The sequence below is a fragment of the Bidens hawaiensis genome, unplaced genomic scaffold (assembly GCF_021521415.1).
Source record: "Bidens hawaiensis isolate Kalapana, Puna unplaced genomic scaffold, B.hawaiensis_p1.1 tig00060232_1, whole genome shotgun sequence".
Classification (NCBI taxonomy): domain Eukaryota; kingdom Viridiplantae; phylum Streptophyta; class Magnoliopsida; order Asterales; family Asteraceae; genus Bidens; species Bidens hawaiensis.
Window position 1 is genome coordinate 51192 of NW_027500863.1, and position 11281 is coordinate 62472.

General features: G+C 45.8%; 1 long non-coding RNA gene across 1 annotated transcript; it reads right to left on the minus strand.

Annotated features, from left to right (window-relative positions):
• Window positions 1–8181: 8181 nt before the first annotated feature.
• Window positions 8182–10066, minus strand: LOC143602957 (uncharacterized). Its single transcript, XR_013147954.1, has 3 exons — window positions 9886–10066; window positions 8646–8756; window positions 8182–8211 (listed from the first exon to the last, which is right to left on the minus strand). It is a non-coding gene; the product is annotated as an uncharacterized LOC143602957 (long non-coding RNA).
• Between the last annotated feature and the right edge of the window lie 1215 nt (window positions 10067–11281).

Sequence of the window (11281 nt, forward strand, 5' to 3'; positions counted from 1 at the left end):
AAGGTGAGTCTTGCGAGTTTGGTCTTTGCGCAGACGTCCCTCTTGAAGGTGGTTGCGGGTCAAACTGGGCAGACGTCTCTCTTTGAAGTGAGTCTTGCGGGTCCAACTGGGTTCTGCTGGGACCTACCTCTTCAAGTCCCCCAGTCCAATGTTCTTCTCATGAATTGTTAATAAGTGAGGTGAACTTTAGGACTTAAGCAAAGGGTTTTGAAAAGGGTTTGGTTTTAAGGTCTCCGCGGGGATTCTTCCCGCGGGTTTCCTAATGTCACGTGCAGAATTTCCCACTGTTCTGCTTGATCTTTGGGTATGATGCGGGTAGGTGTGTAACCTCCTCGCAAGTCGGGAGCGTTGAGTTTCACTTGTGTAGATTCTCCATGGGGTTTTGGTAGTTTTAAACATAGTGATCAATTATGTTAAACAACCAATTCCATCTTGGAGCTTCCAACAATCTAGTTCTCAACGTTCCCGCTATGCGGGGATGTTATATCCCTTTCCGCAAGCATGGCCCAGAAGATCCTTCTTGGTTTCAATTCCCTGCGGAGTGCTAAGTATGTGAATGGTTTCGCCTTGACACTGTACCCGCACTCGTCTTATAGTTACTTTACTTCCAAGGTATTCATGGCTTCAATTCCCTGCGGGTGCTAAGTATGTGAAGTGTTTTGCCTTGACACTGTACCCGCAACCGTCTTATAGTTGGTTGCCGAGGTATTCTTGGCTTCAATTCCCTGCAGGTGCTAGATATGTGAAGGGTTTTGCCTTAACACTGTACCCGCACCTGTCTTACGGTTACTTGGTTACCAAGGTAAGGGGGTATAGTCCCGCTTACTTTTGAATCTTTTTGAAATTCGAAGAGTTGGTGAAAGGATAAGAACAGTCCAAACTGTTGAAGGGACGGTTGCGTCGTCCGACGGTTTCTTCTGACAGTTTCAGGACGTGCAGGAAGTTATGGCGACGTGACAGTATATGGTCATTCCAGACGCTCTTTCAGGCGCGTGGGCGCGAGTTTTCGGGTGCGTGGCCGCGAAGTTTACGGCGCACGTCCTGTCGACAGCTGTTGTCAGCTTGCTTTTTCCACGTGTCATAGTTTCATTGCACCTGCGCTTTTCCGTCTTTCCCGCATTAAATTCATCGCATTCATTGCGATGAGTATATAAAGGGAGGAGAGGATGCATCTCAATTCACAGTTTCACTTCATCTTCTAAGCGATTTCCGGCGAATACTCTAACTTTTGTCGAGCATTCTCCTGAAATCGTTCCTTTCCATCCTCCGAAACATGTCTTCCATTCGTGATCCTGAGGCTATTGCCGAGGAGTCCGACGTGTACATCGAGAACCCGACGTCTGACAAGGACGATAAGAGTACTGCTGGGGAGTGCCTGTGTGCTCTTTCCGTCGACGTTTATCAGTACATCGTCAGGAAGTTCATGCTCGAGCCCTTCGAGCCTGAGTTTCCTGAGCCTCACCAGATGGTGTACGATGCCCCCAAGGGCAAGATAGGGGTGTATGCTGCATTCTTCATCTATGGGAATCTCAGGTTCCCATTGACGAAGTTTGTGTACCGTGTTTTGGAGAGACATGGTGTACACCTAACGGAGGTGCACCCGATGGCGATCGCAAAGGTTCGCCATTTTGAATGGGTGTGCCATATTCTGGGCGTTGAGCCCCGCGTCGACCGCCTGATGACCTTCTACTCCTGGAGGTGCATCCAGGGCTGGTATACCTTGGTCAATCGGATCAAGGGTTTGAAGATCTGCGCTACCGAGCGCAGTCTTCGTTCTTGGAAGCGGGAGTTTTTCTATGTCTCCGCTCGCGTCGTCCCCATTGCGATGACGTTCAAGAACGGGAGGGCGCTCCCTAGCCTTCACGCCTCCAATTACCAAGAGGCGGAATGGTTCGCCAAGGTCTCCCAGATCCAGACTCCGGTTTACCGCTTTGCGGAGTCTGGGATGGTGATGCTTGGGATGAGCCGGGTATGGAAGGATGCTGGGGCAGAGGCGCCACAGATTCCTATCATCCTCGAATACGGTTTGAACTCTATCCCTTACGGTATGCTTCATATCTTTTTGCTGATTTAGGGTTTTTCTTCTAACTGCTTTTCTGTTTATTTTCAGAGGGGAACAATTTGCAGTCGCTTCTGCAACCGCGTGAGAGCGGTGGTCCCGCTCGGCTGGGTACTCGTGCTCTTGACGAGAACGAGTTGCCCATCTTAGAGCAAACGGCGGATAGGTTCGTGGAGGTCTACCCGCCGGGCCACGAGATTTTGAGCGTCAGGCGGCCAGGTAAGGGACTCTTTAACCCTCGCCCTCTCAATGCTCAAACCTCTGCTGGAATTCCTCTAATTTTGTCATCTTCTGATGAGGAATCCACAGATGGTCCTTTCTTCGTGAGGAAGAAGAAAGCTGCCGGCGTGAAGGGCAAGGCGAAGGTTGCTTCCACTGCCGATGAGAGGAACCGATCTGAGTCGGAGACCGAAAGTGAGGAGGCGGCGGGGAACCCTGGTGATGGTGAGACAACTGTCTCGGAGGTTGAGACAGCTGTCACTTCCGATCCGCCCAGTACGACGACGGTGACCGACGTGAAGAGGCCGGCTCCATCGGCTTCGTCCCCGCCTGTCAGAACCTTCAAGCTCAAGAAAACTCGTAAGTGTAAATTAATCTTACCCGCAATTCTTTCCGCCATTATTTTTAATATCTTGTCTTCATGCAGGCGTGGATGCCACCGCATTCCAGAGTGGAGCGGGGAGGAGCGTCTCTCAACCCATGACGGTAGGTTTGGTCAACCTACCCGAGGCGATGACCCAGGCGGCCGCGCCTGTTTCAAGTGTTGGTTCAGTTGCTCATCCCGTTGAGGCAACTGTTCCAACTGTAACGTCCTCTTCGCCGGCTGTCAGTGCCATCTTCACTGCATCCTTCACTGAGCCGGCGGTGATTTTTTCTGCGGGCTCCTCCGCAGCGGCGGCCACGGTTGTGAGTTCACCTCCCGTGAGTTCACCTCCGATGGTCTCTACAGCGGCGGCTTCAACCGTGCCTTCGGCACCGGTGACTACCTTGTCTCCGGCCGGTTCAGCAGGTATGTTTGGGGCTTCTAGCCAATCTCTGCCTCCTTCCCATCTGCCTGACCTCTTGGATGGATATCCCTTAGGTTCGGGTGATGGGTTCGGCGGCTACCGGCCTGTTGTAGACCCTACAGGTGCGTAGGGTTATTTTGGCCTCTTTTTTTTTTTTTTTTTTTTTTTTTATATATCATCTTTTCCTAACTGTTTTTTGTTTTTACAGTGTCGGATTCCAATGAGGTGTATGTTCCACGGTGGAACATCCGCCGGGGAACAACCCTTCGGACGGCTGTAGACTGCGTCGAGTGGGCGCGTCACGCGGCCCCAAGTGGCGCGTTGGGGGAAGCCATGTCTAGCTACCAGGAGGGTAGGCTAACAAATGAGCTTCGGATTCTCCTTGCCCGGATGCAGCCGCGCGTCGAGTTGCTTTGTCGTGAAAACGACAAGTTAAAGGCGACGCGTATCCAAGAAGTGGCTCAGGCGCGGGCCATCCGGGAGGAGAACAGGAGACTTTCCGCCGTTGCTGCGGATAAGGAAAAGGCCTTCAAGGCCCTCGAGGTTGAAGTTCAGGCCCGTCTCGAGGCTCGTTCCAAGGCTACTCAAGCTGTTAACGAACAGCTTAGGTTGGCTAAGGAAACTGCGCGGAACGCGACCGAGAGGGCCACCAAAGCTGAAGCTGTTGCTGAGCCTCTGCGCGCTGAGAATGAGGAGCTTAAAGTCAAACTAGAGAGGCTCCAGCAGGCTCGTGATGCCTTGGCCATGGAAGACGCCAAGAAGCTCCAAGAGATCTTGGATCAGAGGGGTATGCTTGACCACACTGAGCGTAAGCTAAAGGGCGTTGAAGAGGCTGCTGCTAAGGAAGTGTTGCTTGCCAACCTTAACAAAAATGAAGCCGAACGCGCCCGTAACCAAGCTCAAGCTGCCCTCCAGGAGGCTCTGATCACCAAGGAATGGCTTCTACGAGAAGCGTTGTCGCAGGTATGCGTAGCTTCATAATATCTTTACGCTTTTCTTTGTACTTAGAAAAGGTTTTGATACTTTGTATTTTTCCTTGTTGTAGGTTGTGCATCGGATCTTCACGAACACATCTTATGACGATGCCATGAGCGGAGCCCTCAACGCTTCCCATGAGGATGGGGAAAAGGCTGGTTTCTTGCTTGGTCTGGGGTTTGTTGAGAAGGGCATCCCGCCTTCCAACTTCCCTCTTTATGACGTGGACACTGAAGCTGCCTATGACCAGGCAGTGAACCAGTATGCTGCCTTCCCGCATCCGGTGGTGGAGAAGGTGAACGAAATTGCTGCTGCTGATGATGGGCTAACCATTCTCAAGACTTTCCTTGAACCGCCACAGCCAACTGATGGTGCGGGTACAAGTGGGTTTGGAGGGAGTGGTCCTGAAGTTTGAACCTTGAGATCCCTTCCCACCGTTAGGATACATTTATATTTTTGTAGGCGGGTAGATACCCGGCCATTCTTGTAATGTTTGAATTTTTTATGAAATATAAATGTTTGTGCGGGTAGGACCGCCAATTTCACTGGATGACTTGCTTTATAAACGTTATATGACTTGCTCATGCATATTATAGCTTAATTTGGCACTTGTTTTGCCGCATAAACAATATATGATTCGCTTGTGCATACTTTAGTTTAACTTAGCAATTTTCCAAGTGTTTTGAATAAGTTAACCGTTCGACGCGCGGTTGTCAATAGGTTAGTGTTCAGTTTCCACTATCATGATTGTGCGGGTAGGACCGTCACTTTCATTTAGTGGGATGACCAGTCTTCACCTATAACTGACCTGCGTGAAGGTTTGCCGTTTTTTGTGTTTATGCGGGTTTTGCCGCCGTCCACACGCAACGACGTCTCCACTTATTTATGCGGTGAATACCGGCATATCAGTGTTTTGAATAAGTTAACCGTTCGACGCGCGGTTGTCAATAGGTTAGTGTTCAGTTTCCTCTATCATGATTGTGCGGGTAGGACCGTCACTTTCATTTAGTGGGATGACCAAACTTTACCTATAACTGACCTGCTTGAAGTTTGTCCTCATCTCTTACAATTTTTTGCCGTTTTTTTGTGTTTATGCGGGTTTTGCCGCCGTCCACACGCAACGACTTACTTCCCCACTTATTTATGCGGTGAATACCGGCATATCAGTCTGGAAAGTTCATAAGTATAAATGTAAGACCATCAGCGTCAATGTGGTAAGGAGAATCATTTCCATTAGAAGTGGCTCTGGGCCTTTTCTTTACAAGTTTGGAATTGATCTACATGCAACCAGTGTAATTGAACTCCCTTCCATGTTCTTGGGATGGGGGTGTCATCGAGCCTTTCGAGCCGATATTCACCTGGTTCGGAATCTCGTTGTTTACGCAGTATGTAGTCTCCAACATTGAAGCTGCAGTTTCATTCGTGTTTTCCCCAACTGGGGTTCTACACGCATTAGCCTGCTCAGCATTCATTACGCCACGAGATGCGTGAGCGTCCCATCTCTGACAAATGCTTCGACGACGTCCTTCAAGTCTAAGCATTCCTCGGTGGTGTGGCCTCTTGTCCTGTGGAAGTCACAGAATTTGCTTTGATCAGCGTTTGGACGCTGTCGGATAATTGGAGCCTCTGGCCATGGGAGCCTCTCGGTGGCGAATATCTCGGTGACGCTTTTGGTGAGTGGCGTCCATCTGGAGTTCCGGTTCGACGACTGCATGTTATCCTTTCCGCCTAACCGAGGGTGCGAGCCGGATGAGGTGTCAAAGTTTATCTTTGACTGCCAAATACCTAGCTTCCTCTTTTTGTTCAGTCGGGCGGTAAGGACGTTGTTTTCTCTTGTTTTCTGGGTGTAGAGGTTTGTGCTCTGGGGAAGATCTCTACCCAGTTGCTTTTCCGTTTCCGCGAAGCGTTTAGCTGCTGTCATGATGGCATCCCATGTGGATGGCATGCCGTCTTTACACGTTAAGGTGCGGATGAGCTCTGGATCTTTCGCGCCCTGGATGAAAGCAGCGCGAACAAGATCTTCGCTAATAGTGCCCAGACTCAGCTTCTTTGAGTTAAAGCGAGTGATGAAGTCTAGCAAAGATTCATCTTCCTCTCGGATGCATTTGAGGATCGTCCATTGCTCTTCGGTGTACTTTCTTTGCTGACTGAAGTGTTGGCTGAACTTCTGCTGGAAGTCTGCCCAATCGTAGATGTGGTGGACCGGTAGAAGGTCGAACCACGCTCTGGCTGCCCCAACCAGCATCATTTGGAACATGTAACACCACGTGGGTTCCGTCCAATTGCTGACGGTTGCCCCCGCTATGAATCTGTTCAAATGATCGTCTGGGTCAGATATACCATCATAAGTGCCGATGTTGGACATCTGTTTGGCACTTCTCGGGGCGATTGCTTCCGCAATGTCCCTTGCAAACTTGGACGTTCCCGCATTTGCAGCAGTTGGTCTAAAGGTTTGGAGAAGTCACGTGGGTTTCCCCCCGCGCTCCTTGGTTTGAAGGTTTCTCCGAAATTCCTTCTCGGTTGGAAGTCCGTTTCCTTACGCTTCCCTTTTGCCCTATGGAGAGGGTTTGCGTCGGTGTCGGATTCCTCCCAATCGTCGTCCGAGTACTCGCACTCACTGCTCATGTTAAGCTGTTGAGTGCTTCCGAATTCGTCAGCCTGTCGGAGTGAACGCAAGCGTTCATCCAACTCAGCTTGGAATTCCTTCTGACGTGCTTCGGCCCACGCTTTAACTTGATCGAGTGTTTGGCGGAGGATCCTCGCATGTTGTCTCTCCAACTGGGTATCGGTGAATCCCAGTGAAGGATTGTTTACTGCACTTGCCCCGGCTCGGGTAACCGGGGTAGTGTGCACTTGCCCTGGCTTGAGTAACCGGGGTAGTGTTCGTAAAATTTGTGTACTCACCGGTGTTCCTCCCAGTAGCTGGGGTTGTGATTACCGGGGTTTCTTGGTCACTCGCTGGCTTTGGGACCGGAGTAACGTTAACCATCTTTCCAGAAGTTTTGAAAAAACTGAAAAAGAATAAGTTCTAGCTTTTATGCACGGATGGCGCCAATGAAGAAACACTAATCGACCCCGGCAGACTACGGATAATCTGGGGGTTAAATAGATGTTTCCCACGAGGGTTAGGTCCGGCAAGATGGTTATTCTTCTGGTGACCTGCAAAACAGACACCGTGAGCTCGTCACTGAGAAGGGGGGGTACCTTCTTGTGACCACCCTCCGGCGTGAGAATCAGACTAGGTTGCTCTTGAATATAAGTGTATATTAAGAGAAATAGCTAGAGAGAAGATATCAGATAATATATGAAGATATAAGATAATGATACCGTTCCAAGGTGTTGGAGTATTTATAGCCGAATGTAGGTTTCCAAGCAGGTACAGCCGGCTGAATAGTATTCCTTTTCGACCAACTGTGGGCTACGCACATGCCATGCTAGTGGTTGGTGGGTAGGCAGCGGCTGATAGTGACATGGCCGGCTGTGTACTATTCCTTTTCCACCAACTGCAGGCTATGCACGTGCCACGACAGGGGTTGGTGAGTAGGCGGCGGCTGATAGTGACATTAAGTACTAGAGCGTGCTGCTCGTCGTACTGTTGTCAGTGAGCTGTCGCAGCTTTGGTCAGATCTTTTGTCCATACCTTGGCCGGTATAGTACAAAAGATCCTCCAGTAGCGTACGGACTGGCTCATTTGGGCGGGAGTTTTCCCGGCTTTGGGCGGGAGTATTCCCGGCTTGCTCATTCCTTCTTCAGGTGACATTACTGAATTATTTGAGAGTTAGTGCCTTGTGCGTGTAGCCTTGCTGTGCGGGTAGCCTTCCCTGATGGCTAGTATCCGTAGCTGCGGGAACAGGCGGAGTACGTCACCATTGGGAGGCTTTTCCTGCGGGAACAACTTGCGTACTGCGCGTAAGGACGTCGCGTCTCTGAGCGTGGTGGGTCCTGCGGATCCAGTTGGTCTTTGCGCAGACGTCCCTCTTCAAGGTGAGTCTTGCGAGTTTGGTCTTTGCGCAGACGTCCCTCTTGAAGGTGAGTCTTGCGGGTCCAACTGCGCAGACGTCTCTTTGAGGTGAGTCTTGCGGGTCCAACTAGGCTCTGCTGGGACCTACCTCTTCTTTTATAGAATGAAATGTGCACTGGCATTACACCATCTAGAAAGATGTTGATAATCTGCAAAATAAATTAAACATTTAGCATATATGAATATGAACTAACGATTATATTATATCTTTATAAGCATGTAATAGGCTCAGTGCTTCCAGATCTACAGTCCCAGGCACGCAAAAAAACGACATACCCAGCTGATATAACTACAGATGCATATTCATTGAACAATACATCATTCACCTAGATCACTTAATAAACTAAAGTTGAAATAACAAGCATTTGTCATAACCTATAGTAGAAAACATGAGATAACATATTATTCGTAGTTTCTCAATTGCACTCCACAAAAAGATTAATCAATAGCATGCTTATATAATTATATATGCTAGCAATAATTTCAATTTTTCAATTATGTCCATTCTAGCCAATCATCATATTAACTTACCACAAATCAATAGATATAAAACAACTTATATATGTGATGCTAATCAAGATACCTCACTAGCATGGCCTCAAAACCTTCGGATCACATGACTGGTTGAGTGGCTGACACATCCCAATAGAAGACTTGCCGATCACCATCATATGTGCATATTGTTGAATTATCTCTAATAAATAGAACAAAAGGTAAGTTAAATACCCTAAAAACAAATAACCTATTTATTACTAAGAAAAATAACTAGTCAGGGGATAGATTTAACAAGTTGATAAGAGAAGATATTTTTTCTAGACTGGAGCTCAGATCATAAATTCTTCCTCCTGAATATCAATAAGAGAGGTTTCAAAAATCAGTGTTTCTAATTTCCTTAACAATAAGATTCGATTAAACATCAAGTTCAGTTGATTAGTCAAACAAAGTGATCAACCACAGATTCGATTAAGCATCAACTTCATGGGCTAATGATCATCTAGCATATACTATATGACAAATGGATACAGAATCAAAAGCATAAGCAAACTTAGTCTAATTTCAGCTAGGGTTAACACAAATTACAAACAAACACCTCTCGAATTATAATAATAATAATAATAATAATAACAACAACAATAACACCAACACCAACAACAATAATAATAATCGCCAAATCGAACAAATTATAACAAAAGCAGAAGTAATATGAAATATACGAAGAGAAGTAACATGTATAGCTTATGGTGTCAAGTGGACGTCACAGATTTTATGATGATGTGAAATATAGGTTTTGATATGAATTTCCCGGTGAGGATTCCAAAGACGAATGGTCCAATCTTTGCGCCAGCCCTGTTTTGACCAACACAAATAATTAATAATTTTGACATAGACCCATTTTTAAACAGACTCAACTCGTCTAATCAGCCTATTTTCACCTTTAGTACAATGTTCACCAGTCTGATATATTGATAAATGACTAGCAATGCAATGACTATGTTTAATCTGCACAAATTGTAAGGAAGCGTTCAGTTTTCATTAATAATTAATTAGTCAAGTCTCATATTGAAACAACATTCTTTTTCTACAATACCGTTTACAAAAAGCATTAAGAAAATCCTAAGTCTAAAAGACGAATTTATATTAAAATTGCTAACAACCTAAATAATAAAATTGCCAATTCTAAACAAATATGAACTGTAACAGCCAAAATACGAACCAAAGAACAGCAACAAGCAATACTTTGACAAATATAAATGAATGAACATCAAAACAAGAAATAGTAAGTCAACCAAATAATGTAACAAACAATAATTCAATTCACTGACCCACTCGAATGCTAGATGCCTAGATAAGTAGACTAACGACCGCTCTAATCCGACACCATAATCGAATCTCGTCCCTCAAAACATGGTAACACGAATCAGTGGATGGTTGATGCTACTTGTGAGCCGCGTTTCTTAGTGGAAATTGCTAAAAAGGGCTAATTCAATAGTTGAATGGATGTAAACCGCCTATTAGACGTTTTAGGGATTGAAACAACTAATTGGGCCTCCATTTAAATTGTATATTATCATCATATATTAATTAGTTCTTTTTATCAGGTGGTTAAAATAGTTAAATATATTTATTTGTATGTGATTGATGATTAGTCATGAACGACGACTGTTTAAAGAGGTATTGATGGTCATTTAGAGTCCTTAGAGGTGTTGGTCTGGTGATAAACATTTATGTTGTTTAGTTTCAGGTGACGAGTTATTGTTTGTTTTTTTATATATATATACACAAATTGTTATGAAATGCCACAAAATTTCATTTCGATTTAGAACCAAAAAATTATTAAGCCCGACTCCGAAAACACCAATGTCGTAATATAAAACATTAGGCTATCCATAGTGGGGTGATAAGGGGCTATAAATTGGTGAACAGCGCCCCCAGGTGATATTGGGGCGATTTGTTGGGTGGGGTGGGGGCTAGTTTTTTTCACCGGGTGTGTTTGTTGGTTATTATTATAATAATATGTGTGCATCATCACACCCTTAAAATAAAAACTCATTTTTGCTAACTGGGTGTCATATGACACAAATCGTCTCATGTTGTAGCCTCTCCACTACACAGCCTAATGTTGAACACAATAATGTAGGTCATACTTCGTGAAACGAATTCCCATTATGATCAATATATATGTCATGACTCATTAAGATCCATTGTCAGGGCCTTCTCTAATGATTTAAATATCTCGATCAAGCCGAAATAAAAAGACTGACAGTGACACTTAATAGTGACTTAGAAAAGTATAGTGACACTTAATAGTAGAGGTGTACAAAACCGTTTTTAAATCCAAAACGAACCGGTTTGGTCAACGGCTGGTCAAAACTGGTTTGACTCAAACCGGTTCGGTTTATAAACCAGTTTAAAAGCAAGATAGGCCGCCCTGGTCAAGTATGTTTGGGCCGGTTTATAAACCGGTTTTTCTCAAACCGGTTCGGTTTTAAAACCGGTTTGGTAGATTTTAAGGGAAATCGGTCCAGAAACTGACGGTTTGGGTCGGTTTGGAAACCGGTTTGGGTTAAACCATTTTTTAAACCCAAACCAGTTTGGTTCAATTTACCTAAAACCAGTCCCAAACCAGTTTTTTTGTACACCTCTACTTAATAGTGACTTAGAAAAGTATGAAAGTGAAGTTAGTGCATGTAAAACTTGATCAATCAAGAATCATTAATG